At 42.4% G+C, this 24,273-nt stretch overlaps 1 long non-coding RNA gene across 1 annotated transcript; it reads right to left on the reverse strand.

The window, feature by feature from the left end:
• Positions 1-245: 245 nt before the first annotated feature.
• LOC124606900 lies at positions 246-4,575 on the reverse strand. Its single transcript, XR_006978746.1, has 2 exons — positions 4,160-4,575; positions 246-528 (listed from the first exon to the last, which is right to left on the reverse strand). It is a non-coding gene; the product is annotated as an uncharacterized LOC124606900 (long non-coding RNA).
• Between the last annotated feature and the right edge of the window lie 19,698 nt (positions 4,576-24,273).

Consider the following 24,273-nt stretch of genomic DNA (forward strand, 5'->3'; position numbering starts at 1 on the left):
TGTCGTCTTCATCATCATCATTCATCCCCATTACGGTCGGAGGAAGGCAATGGCAAACCACCTCCACTAGGACCTTGCCTAGTACGGCAGTGCGGGTCTTCCGCATCGGTCCCCTACACTCCATCAAGGAGTATGGGACTTCATCACCATCATCATATCTCAGAATAATTGACCCAGGGGCAAACTACATATTAGATTTCTTTAACAAGGTTAATGTTATAAGATTATAAATGAAATCGACACAATTTTTGTTTTGTGATACAGTTGTATTTAGAAGGAAGAGACAAACAGAAGAATCAGTACAGGAGACATCATGTCAGAACTGATGTCATCTTAGCGGTAGTAGTAGGGGTAACCGACGGCACCATAGGGGTAGGCGGAGTAGGCGCTGACGGCGGGGTAGCCGAAGGCGCTGTAGGCGTAGGGGGCGGCGTAGGCGTAGTAGGCCTCGGCGCCCTTCAGGGTCTCCTTGGCCTTCTCCTGGGCGAACACGGCCGCCACCAGCAGCACTACGAGGAAAGAGCAGACCTGCCAACACAGAACACACCATTAACTGAAATGTCGTACATTACTGTAACAAAGTGAACACACACATTCCTTGTTGCTGTGGTAATATAATCACCTGGCAGCATTTTTATCTACGCACACACTGAATACTACTTAAAGTCCCCAAATAACAATCAGTCCTACAAATAGTTTGTCACGTTTTAGGCACACTCTGTCATCAGAAAATTGGAAACGAACCTAATGGAAACTATCATAACAAACTTGTTTCCGCTATTCTGATGATGGGTCATGACTGCAATTCGTCAATATAGGTTTTTTGTTGGTAGCTTCCTGAAGCACTACTATGGGCTTGCTGAGTTAGTTGTGTAATGGTTGCAGGCCTTCTGTACTGCCTTTTAGCGCAAGTTAAACAGAATGTACCACTCTGAATTTATTTTAGTACACAGAAGAAAATTCTTATAGAAATGAGTTGGTGAGCAGGTAGCAGATAATAGGAAACCTCAACTGTATGAGCCTTGAGACTCTCGTTACGAAATATAGAACAATGTGCGGGACAAACTCTTACACACTATAAACAATACCGTCGAGAAACACAGCTATAATTGAAAACGAGAAAATGGAGGCTTAGAGTTCAACGTCTCGTCGACGAAAACGTGATTAGAATCAGGGCATAGGCTCGGAAGACGAAGGATAGAGAAAACAATCACTTCTTTACTTTTCAAAGGATTCACACTAGTTTTTGCCTTTAGCAATTTAGGAGAAAACCTAAAAATGGATGGCAGGAATTGGAAACATAGTCCTCGTGACTGCAAGTCCTGTGTCTTATTAGTGCTGCGTAAAACCTTTGTGTCAGACACAACTAAAAACCTTCAACATCGAATGGAAGTTTTCAAACGGCACCAGAATCTGTTCTGCAAGTGGTAAAGATTTACTTTCTATTGAAATGTTTTGCAGCGAACATCTATTATAAATAGTGTAAGTCCACAAGAATATGTTTCTTAGAACCAACTAACACAAGAAAACTGCTGGAGCTGAGCTCAGATTCTTTACGAGTATGTAGGCGTGTTACATACGCTGTACGGATACTGGGTCGTTTTTGCATGATATATTGTCTGGCAATATAAGCTAAGCCACTATGTTGCCACAGAGGTATCGTAGAGGGCCTTACCTCTCTCTCATGAGCTTAGAGTGCCAGCCTCTGTCAGCGTCAGCTTCTGTCTTATTCACTGAGACCACAACACACGAAAGAACACTTTAATCAACCACAATACGCCGAACAAATAGTCTGGATTCTTGCAACAACAGGGGCCATTTAAACTCTGATATGACTAAGCTAGTGCTGAAAACGCGCAAAAAGAGAATGGTTAGGTCCTTGGGAAGACCAGTTGATGAAACATCTTTTTTGTTTTGATTATCAAATACAGAAAAAACGGAAAATTCATATTTCGTGTTATTCAAGAGAATACCGATAATTTTCTGTCCCCCAACACTATGATCCGGGATCAAATTCTTATGCCACTATGAAACTGTTGACAAAAATAGTACTGCATAACTGGTTAACTTGTGGAATCAATGTTGTCAAGGCAATAAAACAGTGGAAATCATGTCTGAATTACAATATTATCTCTGTTTTATAATTGCAAATGTGTGATATTGCTGAACAGGAGTTCCACAGTTCATAAGGCAGAAATGAGGGAAAGAAAAGTTTCGACAACCAGATCTACTACGGACTCTGACTGCTCAGATCAAAGACTTCTCTCTCCAGATAAGTTCATAGAATTACGCCAGAAAAAATTCAGTATTTCATAATATCTTCAATGAAAGGTTTTTATTAATTTATTTATTATTTATTTATTTCACCGCTCTCTTTTAATTTGTCATGTAAGTTTCCGACCGCCACGAGCCTGAAACGGGAAGAGTACGCGTACCATTGAAAACCCGCTGGTTACTCGGCGAGCAATGAAGAAATGCAGATTGGGGATTACTAATATAGATACGATAGTAAACAAATGGATTACATAAAGATTGGGGTGAAAGTCACAGTTATGACCACAAAGAAAGTGAAATGGAACTGGCTGGGAACTGTATTCAGGCGAATGGATGGCAGTATGAGCCAAGGCGAATCTTTGCTGAAGTTTAAGAAGTAAAAAGAAGGGCCTGAGGCCTTTGGGGTGGACGATATTTCTTCAGAATTATCGAGATCTTTTAGGAGAGCCTGCTAGAACAAAACTAATCCACCCCGTGTGCAAGGTATATGACACAAGGGAAAATCCTCAGACATCGAGAAGAATGTAATCTTTCCATTTCCAAAGAAGCGGGAGTTTGCAGTTGTGAATATTACCAAGACGTAAGTTTAGTGAGATATAGTTGCAAAATCCTGACACAGTTTGTCTGTAGAAGGATGGAAAAACTTGTAGAAACCTGTCTCGGTGAAGTTCACTTTGGGTTATGGAGAAATGTAGGAACACGAGAGCAGTATTGACTATGCAACTTACGTTAGAACATAGGTTAAGGAACGGAAAACCCGCGATTGTAGCATTCTTCGAAGGTAAAGCTTTGAGGTTTGTTGATGACTTTGCATTTCTGTCAGAGATGGCTCAAAAATAGTTCAAATTGCTCTGAGCGCTATGGGACTTAACTTCTGAGGTCATCAATCCCCTCAGAGATGGCCATAGACTCTGAAGATCGGTTGAATAAATTGCGCAAAGTGTCGAAAAGACGTTGTAAAACGAACATCAACCAAAACTGATACAAGGATAAAAATGTGACGCTGTAGGAGAATACTGAAGTTTTTTTAATTGACTGTCGGAGCGTGTCCGTAGATCCACCTCAATAGTGGAAGATACGATAGTGTGTTTAGACAATTCTGAGCATTCATTAGGACCAAGTTGCACCTTGGTACATGTATTGAGACTAGTCAAATGATGCCATGCAGGCAATTTTCGTGTCAATTATGACGGTACTAGAATGAGGACAGCATAACACCCAGTTTCCGAGTAGGGAAAAACTGCAACTCAGCTGGAGTTCGAACTCGGGTTCGATCAGTTAGCAATCTGCTGCGCTGACCCCACAGCCACCGAGGCGGACCGTATTAGCAGGGTAGATTGGATTGCTAATGAGAAAGTATTGATTCGAATCTGGGAGAAAAGAAATGTGTGACAGAAGTCGGGTAAAAGAATGAATCGGTTGATAGGCCATTTTCTGAGGCATCAAGAGTCCTCAGTTTGGCAGTGGAGGAAAGTGTGGGATCTGGGGTAAGAATTTGAGTGGAAGAGGAAGGCTTGGCTACAGTAAGCTGATTCAAATGGTTATAAATTGCAATAGCAAAAAGACGTTCAAGAAATAGACCATCGTGAAGAGTAGCGTCAAACTAGTCTTGAGACTGAAGATCACAACAAGATGCAGGTACAGTATGGATGCAAGTCGCTGAAGGTCCTAAATGTGGTACAACGATAAGTGGTCTCTGCGATATACTTCATAGTAGTTTGTGTAGTATGTATGCAGATGTGTATGTATAGGCAAGTCTGTTGGAGACCTCCATATGAAAGCGGATGTTGAACGTCTCCTACTGTTGCTGTTGATGGTGATATCATCTTAAGTAGTGAATACACTTGTACTGAATGGTGCTTCATATTTGTAAGGAGGTACTTACGAAAGCCTTCATGGTGCGTCGATCTGTTGCTTCGGCAGACAGTGATGCCTGTAAGGCGGTGGGCCGGGCATTTATAGCAGTTCGCGGACGCGGCCTTGGAGCTGGCTGGCCCGGGCGTGGTCGCCGTGTCGCTCTTGAACTTGCCGCCGCGTCTGCTTGCCGGACCTGCTCGCCAACGGCTCTGCGTGTCAGCAGCAAAGGTCAGTAATTGCAGGGCACGCCGGCCGGCCAGCGAAATTGACGACAGGGTTTCCGCTCAACGGCGCACGCTGATGACGTATGTGCTTCGGCGACGAGTGCCAAGATCATTGCTAGCCATTAAAATCGCAGCATCAGCAAGGACAGCAATTACTGAAACTTCACTTCTGCGTGTACCGTACTATTTATACATGAGTACACCCATAGGTGATTGATGGCCATACGTTGCTACACAAGAATGCTGAGGATTAGATGGGTAGATCACATACCTAATGAGTTGAATAGAATTGGGGAGAAGTGGAGTTTGTGGCACAACTTGACTAGAAGAAGGGATCGTTTGGTAGACCATGTTCTGAAGCATCAAGGGATCACCAATTTAGTATTTGAGGGTAGCGTGGGGAGTAAAAATCGTAGAGGTGAGACCCAGAGATGAATACACTAAACAGATTCAGAAGGATGTGGGTTGCAGTAGGTACTGGGAGATGAAGAAGCTTGCACAGGATAGAGTAGCATGGAGAGCTGCATCAAACCAGTCTCAGGACTGATGACCACAGCAACAACATGGCCATACATAGTGCGAAATTTAGTAGGGAAAACTGGGGCTAGTTGGCACAGATTTTGGTTTTTGATTTTTCAATGTTTTGTGCGTGTTTGGAGTGATTCTGGCGAGTGCGGCGGGTAGCTTATCTTCTGACTGAAAAATCATAAAGGACGCATTAATGAGAAAGTATGTAGGTAACACCAAAAATACTCATCCTAAAGATTGCAATTACGCCAACTAATCCCGTATAAGAGGTTACTTGTTATACTCCTAGAGGTGAATCGGCGAAAGCTGTTATAGATTGGGATACTTAGGTACAACAAAGCAATTTTTGAGGAAAAAAAAATATTTAATCAGAACTTCGCGTGACTTCTTCTTCAGAGAACATGTTTTTCAAAAAAACAAATTCCTTTGAAAGAAATAATACTTGAAAGTATAAACAACACTATGAACGTAATGTATAACAAATAATGAATTCTTCAAGAAAAGTAAGTTCTGCTTAGTCTTGTACCTAACTGTAATTATTCACATAGAATTCGTTCAATGCTTTAAATCAACCACAAATCTCGGAGTTGAGTGCTTGTTTTTTTGAACAGGTGACCTATATTTTTGGAAAATTTCATTTTGTTAGTACTAATTGGAACCGTCCTGTTCTGGCCATCTCTTGTTTTACACTTTTTTATCGGTGGTGGACACACGAATCCTGCTGCCATCGGTTTCGACAATCTTTCCAGTGGAGTAGCGGGTACTATACTTCAAAATAACATGGTGAACAGGAGGCCCTTGATATTGTGGGGTATTCGCTGTCGGCCTTGTTCGATGTTCGATGTGGTATACGTATGTCTGAGGGTGTCCAGGGTTCGTGGGAACTGCCGTCGTTGCAGGATGATGATGATGACGATGATATCTGGTTTGTGGGGCGCTCAACTACGCGGTTATCAGCGCCCGTACAAAGTTCCAATCATACCCGCCGCTTTCACGAATGATGATGAAATGATGGGGACTATACAAACACCTAGTCCTTGAGAAGAGAGAAAATCCCCTGCCCGGCCGGAAGTCGAACCCGGGACCCCGTGATCCAGAGGCAGCAACGCTAGCCCCTGGACGTCTTTGCAGGAGGCTGGGGGTGAATGCCCTCCGTCATGGGCAGGTTCCACATCATCTACTGTCATTAATGAAAACCGATCTGTTTTCATTTTCGGCCTAGCTAATATCTCACACGCGATCATGGGAATCCGTACAAGAAAATTCAAATCGACTATTTTTTTTTCTAGGAAGCGCTTTCTTCTTCGAATTGTCACCCTTAGCCATGTCGCTCTTACTGGTGGCTGTACATCGCTCTTTCTTATTACTAAGCCTTTAAGCCAGGATTCTATCTTTGATGGGGCTGCGTGGAACGAGTTGTCATAGGTACGACAACTAGCTCCAAAGGGATATCAAAACCAAAATGGATATCACACGCTCACATGCATCAGAAACAGAAGATTATCACACCTTCATGCAACCACAGTTAGTCACACTTTCGGAAACCTCCACCAGCAGCGCCTCAAATCGATGTAGGGGTTTACTAGAACAAATAAGTTTCGTTACCCGTCAGAAAAACGATTAAGCGGTTTCCTTTCTTTACGATGTTTCCAAGCAGATTGAAGTTACGGTGCATCATGTACCTTTACATACACTCCGTATCACGGTAATAACGCTCTACCCCAGCGGTGGCAGGAAATAGAAGAGGTGTGCCAGTTAACCCCTACACAGAGTTCCACATTTGTCTGCAAAGTGGCTGTATCCTGGCTGGATAGCGAATCTAACTGAACTTGGATGGCAAATATAGGTATGTTAAACTATGCTGCTTCAATTGTACAGCGCAGTTCATCATCAGTAATGACTGAAGAGTGGTGATGTGCTACCCTCTAGGCAAACCATAACCAGATGTTTTCAGTGAATGAGTGATCTGAGAACGTATTGATCAGCTCAACATTCTAACACCTGCATCGAGGTAGGCCGGGGCAAGTGTGATCTTACGTTTCTTGTTGAAAGACAATGTCACGGACACGTCGAAGAGAGGGCACTGTCATCGACTCTAACATGTCAGAAACGTAACGGCTGCGGTCCACATTAACGGCTACGCGAATCAGAGGCGACGAGTTGTGTACACAGTTTCAACTCCGCACCATTAGGCCAGATGTTGGACCCGTAAGACGATTACGAATGCAATGTGGGAACGTTCGTTCTCCTCGGAGCTCTACATATGAATACGTCTGTCGTGATGCTTTATGCAGAACTGCGACGCGCCTGAAAAGACAAGGTAGTTTCCATTCCTGCATCCTGTGTTGTCGTTGGCCTCATGAATGATGGTGCACGTTGTCTCTCCTGCATTTTAATGGGAAGCAATGGTCGCCACGATGACAGTTTGTTATGCTCCTGACGTCGGTCGTATTGTCCCTGTGGGATACTTGTCGTGCTGTAAACAAGCCCATCTCTTGTCTCAAGCGTCCTGATATGGCTGCGCCATGACACACGTCCGAGCGAAAAGCATATACGGGGTGTTCAAAAAGTCTCTCCGCAGTGCCGTATGATTGTTTGCCGCGCGTACCGTAATGCCGCAGTGAATACACCGAAATGAAACTCAGTGAAATACAAGTTATTAATTTATTGAATATTCATTTTTACTTACAAATTTTCACATTAAATGTTGAAAGTGCCCCAGCTTGAAGGGAAGTAACTCAGCCAGGCCAACAATCATACGGTACGCGCGGGTAGCGATCATACGGAACTGCAGAGAGACTGAACACCCCCTATATCTTTTAGGGAGCTTGTCACGTGAGATCCTGCATGGCGTTGTGGATGGCTGTCCTGAACCCATATGTTTTATGATCACGTAACTGGAACGGAATACTGGGCATTATTATCACGGATCTATAGACTGTAGTCTCGATAAGGCACGGTCCTGCCGCTTTCGAATCCCGACACATGCAGGTAGCCATTTCTCTTTCTTACGCGAGGTATAACACTATCATCTCACCAACATGCAGCATTAAAATGCGCTTTATCCGTAAGGAACCCGCTGTATAAGCTTTTGTTGCATACGAGGCATAGTCATAAAGTTGTAAATATTACCTCGGAAAAAATCAAGCTGCGATTATGGAACTTGACGATCGTGTTAGTCCTTCAACGCGACAAATTTTGCCAAACGACGGACGATGCTGCAGATACCTTGGTTACAGTAGCGTGCGTTTTGGTTGTTCACGAAACATTTCAGATCGAAAACCACCTCATCATCGTTCCGGTAATGCCTGCCACGCAAGGGCGCCTTTATCTGAACGAAAAGGATTTGGTAACCGGATGGCATGCTGGGAGAATACGTGAGTGAGGCAAAATTTGATATTTCAAAGAAGTAGCGTTTGTTTCTGTGATCTGCACAGAATGAAGTGGGACGTTCTCGTTGTCATGGAGCGGATCCAAGCATACCGCAAGTTAATTTCAAAATATCTTGCAGAATGTTGAAAACTGAGACATAACTGATTTTCACCTTTCCTATTGTCACCCTGATTGAGATACGGCGGTCACCGATCACAATGGGCTCCAGCTCTATTGCAATTCCCAGTCTTTCACAGAGAGATGGTCACCCACTTCACTCTTCTTCCTTCAGTCGTATTCTGTCACAGCTGAAGCGCCTGCGGCATCAGACCACTGTATCATGTAACGGTACTTCGTTGCCGTGAATTTACACCATCAGGTGTGCCCCAGGGCAGCGCAATAGGTCCTCTGCTTTTTACGATTTAGATAAACGATCTGGCTGATGGTATCGACAGCGGCATTAGACTGTTTGCCGATGATGCTGTAGTCCACAGGAAAGTAGTATCACACGAAAGTTGTGAACAAGTCACTAAGGATTTGCAGAAAATATATGCGTGGTGTAATGACTGGCAGTTATCTCTCAATGTTAGTAAGTGTAATCTACTGCGTATAACAAGGCGAAAATCCCCATTAATGTATGAGTACAAAATAAATGATCAGTCTTTGGAAGCGTTAACATCAGTCAAGTATCTGGGTGTGACTATTCGAAATGATCTCAAATGGAATGATCAGATTACACAAGTAACGGGTAAGGCGAACTCTAGATTGCGGTTGATTGGTTCAAAATGGTTCAAATGGCTCTGAGCACTATGGGACTTAACATCTATGGTCATCAGTCCCCTAGAATCTAGAACTGCTTAAACCTAACTAACCTAAGGACATCACACACATCCATTCCCGGGGCAGGATTCGAACCTGCGACCGTAGCAGTCGCGTGGCTCCGGACTGAGCGCCTAGAACCGCTAGACCACCGCGGCCGGCGGTTTATTGGTAGCATCCTGAAGCGATGCAGTCCTTCAACAAAGGAAATGGCTTACAATACGTTAGTTCGTCCAGTCTTAGAGTATTGTTCGTCTGTGTGGGACCCTTACCAGTTGGGTCTGATTCAAGAGATTGAGAAGATCCAAAGAAGAGCGGCAAGATTCGTGACTGGTACATTTAGCCATCGCGAGAGCGTTACAAATCTCATAGGAAGTTTGAACTGGGACACACTTGCAGATAGACGACGCGCTAAACAGAAGAGGCTGCTTTCTAAATTCCGAAATCCAATCTTCACCGACGATGTAGAGCATATATATTATTACCACCAACTTTCAAATCACATAATGATCATCATTCAAAGATAAGGGAAATAAGAGCTCGTACTGAGGCGTTCACACAGTCGTTCTTCCTTCGCGCGATCCGCGAGTGGAAGAGAGGGTGGGAAATATGACCTTGACGCGAATTGTGCCCTCCGCCACACACCGCTTGGTGGCTAGCGGAGTATATTCATATTTGGCGCCAGTCTCATAAGAGGGGCGCTAGTAGTGCCACTACGAGGATGCGTATCAGGTTTGTTTTAAATGAAAGCTGTAACGGTCGTGATCAATAGTTACCTATGAGATTTGACGTGGTGAATTGATGTCAGTCAGGAATGTCAAAGACGCCATTATCAACGCCTCACTGGTTTTGAACGAGGTCGTGTAATAGGACACGAGAAGCTGGATGTTGCTTCTGTGATACTGCAGGAAGTCTTGGCAGGAATGTACTCTCTGTAGGCCGGCCGTGGTGGCCGAGCGGTTCTAGGCGCTACAGTCTGGAACGGCGCGAATGTAGAAAAACACGTGGAATGATAAAGAATGAGGAGCTCTTCACAGAATTGGCCAAGAAAGGAACACAGGGAAAACACAGACAAGAAGAGACAGGATGGTAGGACATTTGTTGATATATCAGGGAATAACTCCCATGGTACTTATCAGAACTGTAGAGGTTAAAAACTGTAGAGGAAGAGAGAGACAGGAAAAAATCCAGGAAATAACGGAGGACGAATGGTGCAAGTGGTACTCAGAGATGAAGAGAATGTCTGAGGAGAATGATTCGCGGCGGGCTGCGTCAAACCAGTCAGAAGACAAATAAATGAAAAAAATCAGTCTCGAACCAACATAGGCCAATGACTGATTCAGTAAAAGTTATTAGAGAATCTTCGTTTAGCTAGGCGACATTTTCTGTAAGTTCTGAGCTTCCCGAGCCATTATCGTGTTGCTGTCATAGTCCAGGCCTCCTACGTCCAGGTTCTCCATCCGCTGGCGGATTAAAATGCTACGTGGCGTCTCATTCGTCAACATGAAACAGGCAACAGCTATTAAAAATTAAACTATTAATAAAAATGACTTCATTTTAGCCCTAACTGCATCACTCAGCAGACATTTTCAGTCTAACCCTAAAGCGTTACTATTTTATAGGATGAAGTAAAAAAAGTGCATCGATGACCAGTATAACTGGACCGTTACAAACGATGGGCGTTTTTTACAGTATTATCTCTTGGATATTTTCCTGCGAAATTCGCGTGCGGGACCACGAGTTTCAGCGTTTTAATTCGTGTGTTTCTCGTTCAGTTCAACGTTTAGAGCCGTTGAACATCGATAGCAAGTTTTCAGTCTAACCCTAAAGCGTTACTATTTTAAAGGATGAAGTAAAAAAAGTGCATCGATGACCAGTATAACTGGACCGTTACAAACGATGGGCGTTTATTACAGTATTATCTCTTGGATATTTTCCTGCGAAATTTGCGTGCGGGACCACGAGTTTCAGCGTTTTAAATCGTGTGTTTCTGGTTCAGTTCAACGTTTAGAGCCGTCGAAATCGATAGCAAGTTTTCCAGCGCACTACATTTTTCTATCGTAAGAATTACGTGTTTGGCCCCAGTAAGACTTTATGCACTGTATCTGTTCCACATATTCGGGGATTTGTGTGTCAGGTCCCTTTTAATAGACGGTTCACACGATTCAGAGTAGCAGGTCTGATATTAAATGAAAGGAGAGCGTTATGGAACTGAAGATTCACGTCATTAAATTTGAAGAATCACCACACGCTGAACTCAACCAAACAACGTGCAAGTGAGCATACGTTTAGGAGAACCAGGGTACGTTTGACCACTAAGAAGTATACGTTTACACTTTTATTACGAAAACAACTGTTCAGTGTGTTGTGGAGCGTACATGGTATAGTAGTCTCATTCCCCCTTTTCTTCCTATTCCGTTCACAAGTAGTACGCGACGATATAGATTACTGTTGCCCTTCTGTATAAACCCGAATTTCTGTAACTCGACGTCGTGTACTGACATGTAATACATGGTCACTAACTAACAGAACGTACAAATAGGTGACCGCGAAAATGGTTTATTAAATCAGCAAAATCCTTTGTCTGTTTTTTCACGTAACACCTACCATCTACAACGCACATCTCCCATATTATAAGCCTTTTTATCCTATTCTTTAGTACGACATCGAAGTCAGTTTTCTTTACTTCGTCGTTGTCGATGGACTTGATACCACGCAAAGTTTCTTTCATCACATCAAGCAGAAAAAAGTCCAAACGTGTAAGGGTAGGGCTGTAGCGAGGACGAGATAGGAGCTCAAAAACCATTTTTAAATAGTTCGATACGTTAGCTGCGCAGTATAAGGTCGAGAGCTCTTCCACTTCCATTCCGGTAATTTCCTCTTCAGCGTAGACTTGTTTTCAGTCACGCCTGGGTAGTATAGGCTGTTGATAGTGCGTTGGTCAAATGGCTCTGAGCACTATGGGACTCAACTGCTGAGGTCATTAGTCCCCTAGAACTTAGAACTAGTTAAACCTAACTAACCTAAGGACAGTACAAACATCCATGCCCGAGGCAGGATTCGAACCTGCGACCGTAGCGGTCTTGCGGTGCCAGACTGCAGCGCCTTTAACCGCACGGCCACTTCGGCCGGCAGTGCGTTGGTCTTTCCAGAAAATCGTAACATGGCCACCCAAAAAGATGGTTAACATGACCTTACAAGCCGATGGCTGTGTTTGGAATTTCTTAGGGACAATCAATTCAGGGTGTTTCAATTGCATCCTTTCACCCAAGAGCTCAGACTGAAAATAATGTATCCAAGTTCCACCACATTTTGAAATCCTATCCAAAAATGTATCACCTTCGGTATTGACAGGATTTTTTGAGCTCGGTGGGAATGTGAAAACTCTCTTCTTTTATGATGAACGATAAGCTCTGTGGAGTCCCGTCTTGCACAAGTCTTCCGAAAGTTCAGTTTGTTTTGAATGATCGAACGAGTTGCGTCAGAACTGATCCGTCATATTTCAGCAGTTTGTTCTTCTGGCAGCCGGAGCGGTGATCATCCATCACACTTTTAAACTTTTCCACCCACACTTTGAAACTCGTTACTGCTATTTGTTTGTTCATTCGAGAAAGTGTTTCTGAAAGTAGAAATCGGAGTACAAAACGGCGATTGTCAAGAAAAATTTCTTCGAGCGGACACGCCATCGTATGTAAGACCTTAGACTTATGTTTACTAAATACTAATCGCACAAATGATTCTCTTCGCAAGATTGTGAACGAACACAAAAGTTTTAGTTCCCTGTGGTTGATTGGGAGGTCGTTCCAAGTCGTGGCAGGTAGCGAAAGACGTCCCCGGAGGCTGATCAGAAAGCCTCCCCGGTGCGTCTGACAAACAGGTTTCAGGTACTGTCTCTGGCTGAGCCAGATGCAGCTGCCTGCCCTGTTTCACAGGACGATTCTCAGCCTTCAAGGTCCGGGCAATCGCAGAGGGTGGGCTTATTGGTAGTTGGGAGCTCCAATGTTAGGCGCGTAATGGGGCCCCTTAGGGATATGGCGGCTAAGGAGGGGAAGAAACCAGTGTGCACTCCGTGTGCATTCCGGGTGGAGTCATTCCTGATGTGGAAAGGGTCCTTCGGGATGCCATGAAGAGCACAGGGTGCAGCCAGCTGCAGGTGGTGGCACATGTCGGCACTAATGACGTGTGTCGCTTTGGATCTGAGGAAATTCTCTCTGGATTCCAGAGGCTATCTGATTTGGTGAAGGCTGCCGGTCTTGCTTACGAGATGAAGGCAGAGCTCACCATCTGCAGCATCGTTGACAGAACCGACTGCGGACCTTTGGCGCAGAGCCGGGTGGAGGGTCTGAATCAAAGGCTCAGACGGTTTTGCGACCCTGTTGGCTGCAGATTCCTTGACTTGCGCCATAGGGTGGTGGGGTTTCGGGTTCCGCTGAATAAGTCAAGAGTTCACTACACTCAGCTGACGGCTACACGGGTAGCGGAGGCTGTGTGGCGTGGACTGGGCGGTTTTTTTAGGTTAGAAGGCCTCGGGAAAGTACGGGGTGGGCTGCAATCTCAAAAGGGTGCATGGCAAATACAGGACGTGCTTGGATCAAGGAACAGTCGGAATTGTAGTTGTAAATTTTTGTAGTTGTGCTGGGAAAGTCCCTGAGCTTCAAGCGCTAATAGAAAGCACAGAAGCTGAAATCGTTATAGGTACAGAAAGCTGGCTAAAGCCTGAAATAAGTTCTGCAGAAATTTTTACGAAGTCTCAGACGGTGTTCAGGAAAGATAGATTAGGCAGAATTGGTGGTGGAGTGTTTGTGTCTGTCAGTAGTGGTTTATCTAGTAGCGAAGTCGAAGTAGATATTCCGTGCGAATTGCTATGGGTGGAGGCTATACTTAACAGTCGAACTAAGTTAATAATTGGCTCCTTCTACCGACCCCCAGACTCCGATGATATAGTTGCTGAACAGTTCAGAGGATATTTGAGTCTCGTAACAAATAAATACCCAACTCATACGATTATAGTTGGTGGGGACGTCAACCTTCCCTCGATATATTGGCAAAAATACTAATTCGAAACCGGTGGTAAGCAGAAAACATCTTCCGAGATTGTCCTAAATGCTTTCTCCGAAAATTATTTCTAGCAGTTAGTCCACGAACCCACGCGAGTTGTAAATGGTTGCGAAAACACACTTGACCTCTTAGCCACAAACAATACAGAGCTAATAGAGAGCATCATGACTGATACAAGGACTAGTGATCACAAGGTCGTTGTAGCTAGGCTCAATACCGTTTCTTCCAAATCCACCAGAAACAAACGCAAAATAATTTTATTTAAAAAAGCAGATAAAGTATCACTAGAAGCCTTCCTAAGAGACAATCTCCATTCCTTCCGAACTGACTATGCAAATGTACACGAGATGTGGCTTAAATTCAAAGATATAGCAGCAACAGCAATTGAGAGATTCATACCTCATAAATTGGTAAGAGATGGAACTGGTCCCCCATGGTACACAAAACAGGTCCGAACGCTGTTGCAGAGGCAACGGAAAAAGCATGCGAAGTTCAGAAGAACGCGAAATCCCGAAGATTGGCTAAAATTTACAGACGCGCGAAATTTGGCACGGACTTCAATGCGAGATGCCTTTAATAGGTTCCACAACGAAACATTGTCTCGAAATTTGGTAGAAAATCCGAATAAATTCTGGTCGTATGTAAAGTACACAAGTGGCAAGACGCAGTCAATACCTTCGCTGCGCAGTGCCGATGGTACTGTTACCGTCGACTGTGCCGCTAAAGCGGAGTTATTGAACGCAGTTTTCCGAAATTCCTTCACCGGGGAAGACGAATGGAATATTCCAGAATTTGAAACACGAACAGCTGTTAGCATGAGTTTCTTAGAAGTAGATACCTTAGGGGTTGCGAAGCAACTCAAATCGCTTGATACGGGCAAGTCTCCAGGTCCAGATTGTATACGGATTAGGTTTCCTTCAGATTACGCTGATACAATAGCTCCCTACTTAGCAATCATATACAACCGCTCGCTCACCGATAGATCTGTACCTACAGATTGGAAAGTTGCGCAGGTCGCACCAGTGTTTAAAAAGGGTAGTAGGAGTAATCCATCGAACTACAGACCTATATCATTGACGTCGGTTTGCAGTAAGGTTTTGGAGCATATACTGTATTCAAACATTATGAATCACCTCGAAGGGAACGATCTATTGATACGTAATCAGCATGGTTTAAAAAAGCATCGTTCTTGTGAAACGCAGCTAGCTCTTTATTCGCACGAAGTAATGACCGCTATCGACAGGGGATCTCAAGTTGATTCCGTATTTCTAGATTTCCGGAAATCTTTTGACACCGTTCCTCACAAGCGACTTCTAATCAAGCTGCGGGCCCACGGGGTATCGTCTCAGTTGTGCGACTGGATTCGTGATTTCCTGTCAGGAAGGTCGCAGTTCATAGTAATATACGGCAAATCATCGAGTAAAACTGAAGTGATATAAGGCGTTCCCCAGGGAAGCGTCCTGGGACCTCTGCTGTTCCTGATCTATATAAATGACCTGGGTGACAATCTGAGCAGTTCTCTTAGGTTGTTCACAGGTGATGCTGTAATTTACCGTCTAGTAAGGTCATCCGAAGAACCAGTATCAGCTGCAAAGCGATTTAGAAATGATTGCTGTATGGTGTGGCAGGTGGCAATTGACGCTAAATAACGAAAAGTGTGAGGTGATCCACATGAGTTCCAAAAGAAATCCGTTGGAATTCGATTACTCGACAAATAGTACAATTCTCAAGGTTGTCAATTCAACTAAGTACCTTGGTGTAAAAATTACGAACAACTTCAGTTGGAAAGACCACGTAGAAAATATTGCGGGGAAGGCGAGCCAAAGGTTGCGTTTCATTGGCAGGACACTTAGAAGATGCAACAAGTCCACTAAAGAGACAGCTTACACTGCACTCGTTCGTCCTCTGTTAGAATATTGCTGCGCGATGTGTGATCCTTACCATCTGGGATTGACGGAGGACATCGAAAGGGTGCAAAAAAGGCTGCTCGTTTTGTTTTATCACGTAATAGGGGAGAGAGTGTGGCAGATATGATACGCGAGTTGGGATGGAAGTCATTAAAGCAATGACGTTTTTCGTCGCGGCGAGATCTATTTACGAAATTTCAGTCACCAACTTTCTCTTCCGAATGCGAAAATATTTTGTTGGGCCCAACCTAGATAGGTAGGAATGATCATCAAAATAAAATAAGAGAAATCAGAGCTCGAACAGAAAGGTTTAGATGTTCGTTTTTCCCGCGTGCTGTTCGGGAGTGGAATGGTAGAGAGATAGTATGATTGTGGTTCGATGAACCCTTTGCCAAACACTTAAATGTGAATTGCAGAGTAATCATGTAGATGTAGATGTAGATGTATTATTCACGATCTTGTTTGATTACTGCATGAGCCACTTGTACGTTGGAGGAAATTGTATGCTTCTTGATGACTCTGTACGTGGGCTGCTGGAAGTTTGTAGAACTCTTCACGACACGCAACGCTTTTGTTTTAACGCCTCACACCGTAGTCAGTTATGCGTTTCTTGTACACTCTCATGCTACTAAACACATCAATATTCATAGCACAGCTCTCTTCCGTTAATCCAACTTGGCAAGGGTCCCTGAACAGTGAAGAATACTCAAAAAGTGATCGAACGAGGGCTCTAAAAGAGATCTTTTTTGTGCGCAAATTGCATTCAGTATTCCTCCAATAAATCAATGTCTGGCATCCGATAAATTTTTGTGCTCATACCTTAAATCACTCCGGCCAGAAACTTCTAGGTATTTGGAGGGTGTGACATCCTCCAGTGATTCACAGCAATCCCGTATTCAAACGCTATCGGATACTTCCATCTATTTATGTTAAGGTCAGATCTGAATATTTACATCAGGCACTAATTATCCGCAAGCTCCCAACGATGTCAACTCCCTGTACAAAAACCGCATCCTCTGCGGTGAGCCTAATAGGACTATAGACATATTACACGGCCTCGAGTCTGATGGTGTGTCACCAGTTTGACATAGTCCACACAGCAAGATGAATGGTCGTTTGGTTACCATTTCCACAAATGATTTTAGATATTCCGATGGAGCGCGGTCTATCGCTTCTGTCTTATTAGGTCTTATCTCTTCCAAAGCCCTTTTAAATTCTGGTTTGTGTACTGGATCCCCTATTTCTTCCATATCGACTCAAATTTCTTGCTCTATCACGTCATCAGACAATTCCTCCCTCTCATAGAGGAGTTCAGTGTATTCTTTACACCCACCCTCCCTCTTCTTTGCGTTTAACGGTGGAATTCTCATTGCATTCTTGATGTTGGCGACCTTGCTTTTAATTTCAACGAAATCTTGTCCTTTCTGTAGGCTGCGTGAGTCTTTCCTGCAGTCATCGCCTTCACTTCCTTGCGCTTCCTAATTATTTCATTGCTGAGTGATTAATATTGCTATATTGCTCTCTGTCACCGAACATTTTTATACTTCCTTCTGAAGTCGGTAAACTAAAGTATTTCATATTCACCCAAAGTTTCTTCGCATTTTCGTTCCTAGTACCTATAAATGTCTTTTCATTGTATATGATTGCCGTTTGTAGAGATGTCAACTTCTCTTCAGTTGAAGTGCCTAGTGTAGTAGTCGTTATCACAGTATCCATTTCCTTAGCAAACTTCAAACGCGTCTCTTCATTCCTCAGTACTTTAGTATCCCTGTTCCTTCCGCACGGATTATTCCGTGCGATTCTCTTAAACTTCATGCTATTTTCCCTTAACCCTTTCTTCTGTTCCTTCCGCTGTAACAACATTCCTATTCACCTGCTCATCTTCCACTTTCGACATCAGTGTATATGCCTGAACCCTTCACAGTATGTCTCTCTCTGATTTATCTCGTTGTTCATAACGAATCTTACTTCACTCGTACAATTTTTGCTGCTGTTGATATTACCCTGTATTCGTCTGACCAGAAATCCTTAACTACATGCTGAGAGCAGAAACGACATACTAGCTCTAACCGAAAGGAAATGTTAAATCTTATCATATAGTTGTTGTGATATTTCGCATACGTGTGATTTGAAGTGTATTACTCACGGATATTTTTGCATTGTCTGAAGTCGATCCAAATCGAAAAACACTGTGTGAGTAATAAAAGTTTGTACTCGATGTGGATGATCACTTCGTCATGAAAACTGTTTGGTGCAACGAGACCGTGTGTAAGTTTAAAAAATAGTAAATTAGCACAGTCATGCATATTATATTGCAGATGATCTACACGTTTTGCATGAATGAAATTCAATTAACAAAGAGTTAATCTGCAGCGTACTTATTGCTGTACTCATTTAATTGGACCAAACTTGTAAAGAAGGTAGCCAAGTGCAAGTGAAACTGCTACGAAATTTCGTCTTGCCAGCCATTCGTAAACTCAACGGCTTGACCCAATAGACAGTAGAACAAGCAGTGCTCATCAGGAACTAAAACTGATAGTTGGAGTACGAGATCATGACCCAGAAATACTGAAGTGGGGATTTGTAACCAACAGTCAAATAACTACGAAATCCAACATTGGTATTATACCATACCATCAAATTTCAAATGTAGTAGAACGTACCAGATTGTTTCGCTTATAACAGTAACCCATCCAACTTATCAGAATAATTTACATGTTACGTCACAGGATAAGATAGTGGTTCGGGGAGAATTCATGTTACAAATATAGCCCGCAGGGCAATTGTCAGCAGATGGCACATACATTTGAAATATACGAATGAAAAATGTTTACCTACAGTGAGTTAATAATAACTTTCTTATCTTGTTGAGAATACTGTTCTTGTAAATACTTGAAAAAAAACCTACGATTTGTTGAGGGTAAAAAAGACATTATAGGAACGTCACAAAAATCTAACTTGAATGTGGACGGCATCCGTACCCACAGCGCTGCCCTGGGTCCGTCCCCGTCGCGAGGTGCTGACCCTGCTCGCCGCTGCTCTGGCGCCGTGCCGCGATCCGAGCAGTCGTCTGCCAACCGGCGCCACAGGCAGAGCCCAGAACAGGAGTGCCCCTTTGTCGATCTCAACCACTGCATACATCTCCAGCGGTCTCACTGCGCAATTTCTCTCCTCTGCCGCCTTGGACTTCCGCAAGCAACAACTGTCACCTTATGGTCGTGAAATAGGTATTGTGATATAATTAGCTCTGGTCGTTCAAAATTAGATTCGCATCTTGCTTTTCTTTCGACTTCCCCTAAGACCGTAAGTAATAGTGTATTTTGAAATCTGTACAGGATGTCAAAATTCTGATCGATGATTGAGATAGAGCGTTACAAAGTTGCCGTATGTGCACGAAACGCTGTTTCATTTTGGGAGTATGTGGCTCGTCGAATCGAGTTTCGAAGTCCATCCCTGCCCTATCTACTGCTTACTGTAGTCATTGAACTTGAACCTGCACACACCTGAAACTCGAAAATTAATCTTACTGTTACAGACTTTATGGTGGAGCCTGAATATTAGAGGACTGCGTATGGACATATATATAGAGAATTCACATCATTCCATACATGAACATATTTATCGAATAATGTGGGTTCGGTGTGGCTGGATGTCAAATACGTACTTAAGGTATTTTGTACTCGATTGTCCCATATGCATTCTAAAGTTCTGTTCCTATTTGATAGAGGTCATGTTAATGTTTATAAGTAGTTCCACGTGTGGGCTGTTGCACTAATTCGTATGTCACATTTGTTGCGACATGTTGATGGAGATTAGCTTACTGTTGCTTGATAATAACTATAAAATCGAAACTGGCCAACAGCAAATAAACATTATGGGCAATGGTTGAAAATTGGCAATGTTTTGAAAATTATGTCGGGGCTGTGGACACATGTACAAACAAAGTTACCAAGCAGTTCCTCTCAGACTCCACAGTGAATTTAATCTGAGAACTCATTTTTTGTGCAAATCGTATGTTATGGAAGATACGTAGATAATTCGAGTTTATCATACCAAGGAGACAAAATTGACATTGAAAACTCAATGTCCTTTTCGTTTACTTTGTATAATAACATCGAATCATCTACACTTCTCCTGCAACATATGTTTTTATCTTTAATCTTAGGATTTACGTTAAAGAATTTGTTTTCTAAATTATTTATAAAATGTTGGCCAAGATTCCAGCTAAATTGTTGTCCATTGCCAATCCATATCTCTGTCGATAAATTTTGACATTAAATGTGGAGTAATTCATAGAAATAGTTCAGTCATTTCCAAAATTTCAGTCACTTCCCCTATTGCTATTCTTTGTATGTGAGAAGATCGTTTTTGCTGATTTCTATCGTTTCTCTCACTGCGCTGTTTGTGTATAAATTGATAATGTCCAATGACGTTGGTGACGCATTCTCAGGTATACCCCGTAAATTCATAACTTTTTAAATATGCTGGCTTCAGTTTATTGTTAAACTGCTTGTTCATTTTATAATTTGAATTGTAGTTGTTATTCATAATTGGCTGTATAGATTTATTCTCTTTATGCTGCTTTATTTGCTAACTAGTTCGCGTATTCAAGGATTCATCACACCATTCGTAAATTTTTTTCGTACTTGGTAAAAAAAAAAAACACCTTCTCGATTTTCTCGATGTAGTCCCTATCGAGCATTTGTCAAGACCACCGTGGCGCCCTCTTCTGTCTTAGTTATGGCATTCTTCTGTGAGTCTAGCTTCTTATTTAAACGCATAAGTACCTGCAGTTATTTTCTGTACTTAAGAGCTGAGTGTAGTTTACTTGCGACTGACCTACTTACTTTAACTGATGTGTTGGTTTGTTTACTCATTTTCACGTTATCACACGCTAATTTCGCGTGCACAAAGATTTTTTAATTGCATTCGAGTCAGTTAAAGGATTCAGGTTACACTGCAGCCTTTTATTTAAAATATTTTGCTCATTCTTTAGTTATATCTCAATTAATTTGCTGTTACTTCGCTTTCAACATTGAAATTTATACCTAAGTTAAAAAGTTTCTTCTGAATTCTATTTTAATTACTTCTTCCTCCGTACTTCTTTTGTTTTCGATGTCTCTCATACATGTGTAGACTTTAGTACCTATAGAAAGTTGCCTAGGACGACTTGAAGATTAAAAGCCTCCGTATTCAGCTTATCCTCCAGTTCGTACACGTCTCTGATTTGATGTTTAATCACCCAAAAACCACGAGAATGTTTGGAAATTGCGTGACCAGTGCGTAGTTATGTGGTGTTAGATATCTCCGGAAACCAATAGAGGACTTATAAAATCCATGTCACGCAGGATCGGTGTTGTATTGCGTCACAAATGTAGACCAGCATGGTACTAAGCTAATGGTCACGTTTTGGTTCATCAATTTATACCTGAAGAAGGGAACCATCAATCAGCGAAAGTGGAGACAACGAAGATCTATTCACAGAGAAGGAAGCTGATGAGCACAGTTATACTGGAACATGTGTTGTTATAATTATGTTGAGTATACATGACTGCCTATTATTTCTGATAGTTACACTGTTAATTGAAATGTAGAGCTGCAGTAAAACAGACACAAGATATTAGACCGATGGTGACCTTCTTTCCGTCCAGGATTTTACTGTTTGGTTGAAATGCCACGTGGAACAAGAACCCCTTTAAAGAATTAAACGAATAAAAGTAAAACATAAAGCAGTGTGGAAATGACCGAGTTTTGTTAGTGTCGCCTGAGAGCTTAGGCAGCACGCATAAGTCACATTGCCTGATCTCTTTTTATGTCTAGCAAGTGAAGGTTTCGTGATGCTCCTACTTTCCTCAGTCGATTGTCCCTGTTCGCAGTACCATAAGGATTCTATTTTCTTCTTTCGCCACTAATTTAAAGTATTTCTGTATTGGTAGTGTTTCTTCAATTGCAAATGTACTGCTTGTGCGGTTAATATTGCTCCAGAGAACACTTTTACGATGTTGCTGGCCTCTCAAGGCTTGGCTGCAACACTACCGTAATGCCATACTGATTATTTTTGTGATAGAGTCCGTAAATCATTCTGGTTAATGACTGACAGAGACTTTCATTTCGTCCCTCAACCATATCTCCTTGAACAAGTCTTCCGTCTCTGGCGATACTGATTATTTATTTATTTATTTACACATGAAGTTCCGTAGGACCAAATTGAGGAGTATATCGCCAATGTCATGGAACGCGTCACTACATGAATTTACAACATAAAAGTAATAAAACATAAAATTAAACGTTTATGAACCCGAAAAAAGTCAAGCCATAAGTTAAAGTAAACGCAATCAACAAGAATCAGTTTAATTTTTTAAGGAACTCCTGACCCATAAGGAAACTCTTCGGTTTCGATATGAAAGCGCGTGGATAACTACTAAGATTTTTGAATTCTAGTGCTAGCTTATCGTAAACGGATGCAGCAATATACTGAACACCTTTCTGCACAAGAGTTAAGGAAGTCCGATCCAAATGCTGGTTTAATTTCTGCCGAGTGTTAACTGAGTGAAAGCTGCTTATTCTTGGGAATAAGCTAATATTGTTAAAAAGAAATGACAGTAAGGAATATATATATTGAGAGGCCAATATCAAGATACCCAGACTCATGAACAGGGGTCGACAAGAGGTTCGTGAACTTACACCACTTATTTCCCGAACTGCCCGTTTCTGAGCCAAAAATATCCATTTAGAACGGGAAGAGTTACCCCAAAATATAATACCATACGACATAATCGAATGAAAATAAGCAAAGTAGACTAATTTTTGTGTCGAACGATCTCTCACTTCAGATACCGTTCGAATAGTAAAAATGGCAGCGTTACGTCTTTGAGCAAGATCCTGAACGTGGGCTTTCCATGACAGTTTACTATCTATCTGAACACCTAGAAATCTGAACTGTTCATTTTCACTAATCATATGCCCATTCTGTGAAATTAAAACGTCAGGTCTTGTTGAATTATGTGTTAGAAACTGTAAAAACTGAGTCTTACTGTGATTTAGCGTTAGTTTATTTTCTATAATCCATGAACGTAGGTCATGAACTGCACTATTTGAAACCGGACCAATGTTGCTCACAAAATCCTTTACTACCAGGCTAGTGTCATCAGCAAACAAATATTTTAGAGTTACCTGTAATACTAGAGGGCATATCAGATATGTAAATAAAGAACAGGAGTGCCACCCCCCCCCCACCCCCAGCACTGATCCATGGGGCAACCCTTCACTTTGACTGTACCCCACTCAGACCCCACATCACAGCCATTCTCAACACTGTGAATAATGGCCTTTTGCTGTCTGTTGCTAAAGTAAGGGGTGTACCAATTGTGAGCTACTCCACGTATTCCGTAATAGTCCAATACAATTAAACGCCTTGGTTAAATAAAATAATATGCCTAGTGTTTGAAATCTTTTTTAACCTCACAGAGAAAAGAGAATATAGCATTTTCAGTTGTTAAACGACTTCTAAAGACGAACTGTACCTTTGATAGCAAATTATGTGGTATAAAATGATCAATTATCCTTACGTACACAGCCTTTTCAATAACTTTAGCAAACACTGATGGAGTAGGAATAGGTCTAAAATTGTCTACATTATCTCTTACTCCCTCTTTATAAAGCGGCTTTCCTACTGAGTACTTCAATCGTTCAGTAAATTGACCATTCATAAAGGAAAAATTACAAATATGGCTAAATACAGGGCTAACAAGTGCAGTGCAGTACTTTAATATTGTGCTACGCACTCCGTCATATCCATGAGAGTCCTTGGTCTTCAGTGATTTAATTATTGACTCAATCTCCCTCTTGTCTGTATCACAGAGGAGTATGACTGGTTCAAATGGCTCTGAGCGCTATGCGACTTAACTTCTGAGGTCATCAGTCGCCTAGAACTTCGAACTAATTAAATCTAACTAACCCTAGGACATCACACACAGCCATGCCCGAGGCAGGATTCGAACCCACGACTGTAGCGGTCGCTCGGCTCCAGACTGTAGTGCCTAGAACCGCCCGGCCACTCCGGCAAGCCAGAGGAGTATCAATCTCCGAAGGGCTTGTCGACGGGACTTGAAAGTCTACTCTTCTTTTTCCACTGTTATATACGTTTCTGTTAGTGAAGTGTATAAGAATTATGTCTTTTACATCAAGAATTGTGTTGCAGGTAAAGGACTAACATAGAAAGATAATTGTTAAAT

The sequence above is a fragment of the Schistocerca americana genome, chromosome 3 (genome assembly GCF_021461395.2).
Source record: "Schistocerca americana isolate TAMUIC-IGC-003095 chromosome 3, iqSchAmer2.1, whole genome shotgun sequence".
Lineage (NCBI taxonomy): Eukaryota > Metazoa > Arthropoda > Insecta > Orthoptera > Acrididae > Schistocerca > Schistocerca americana.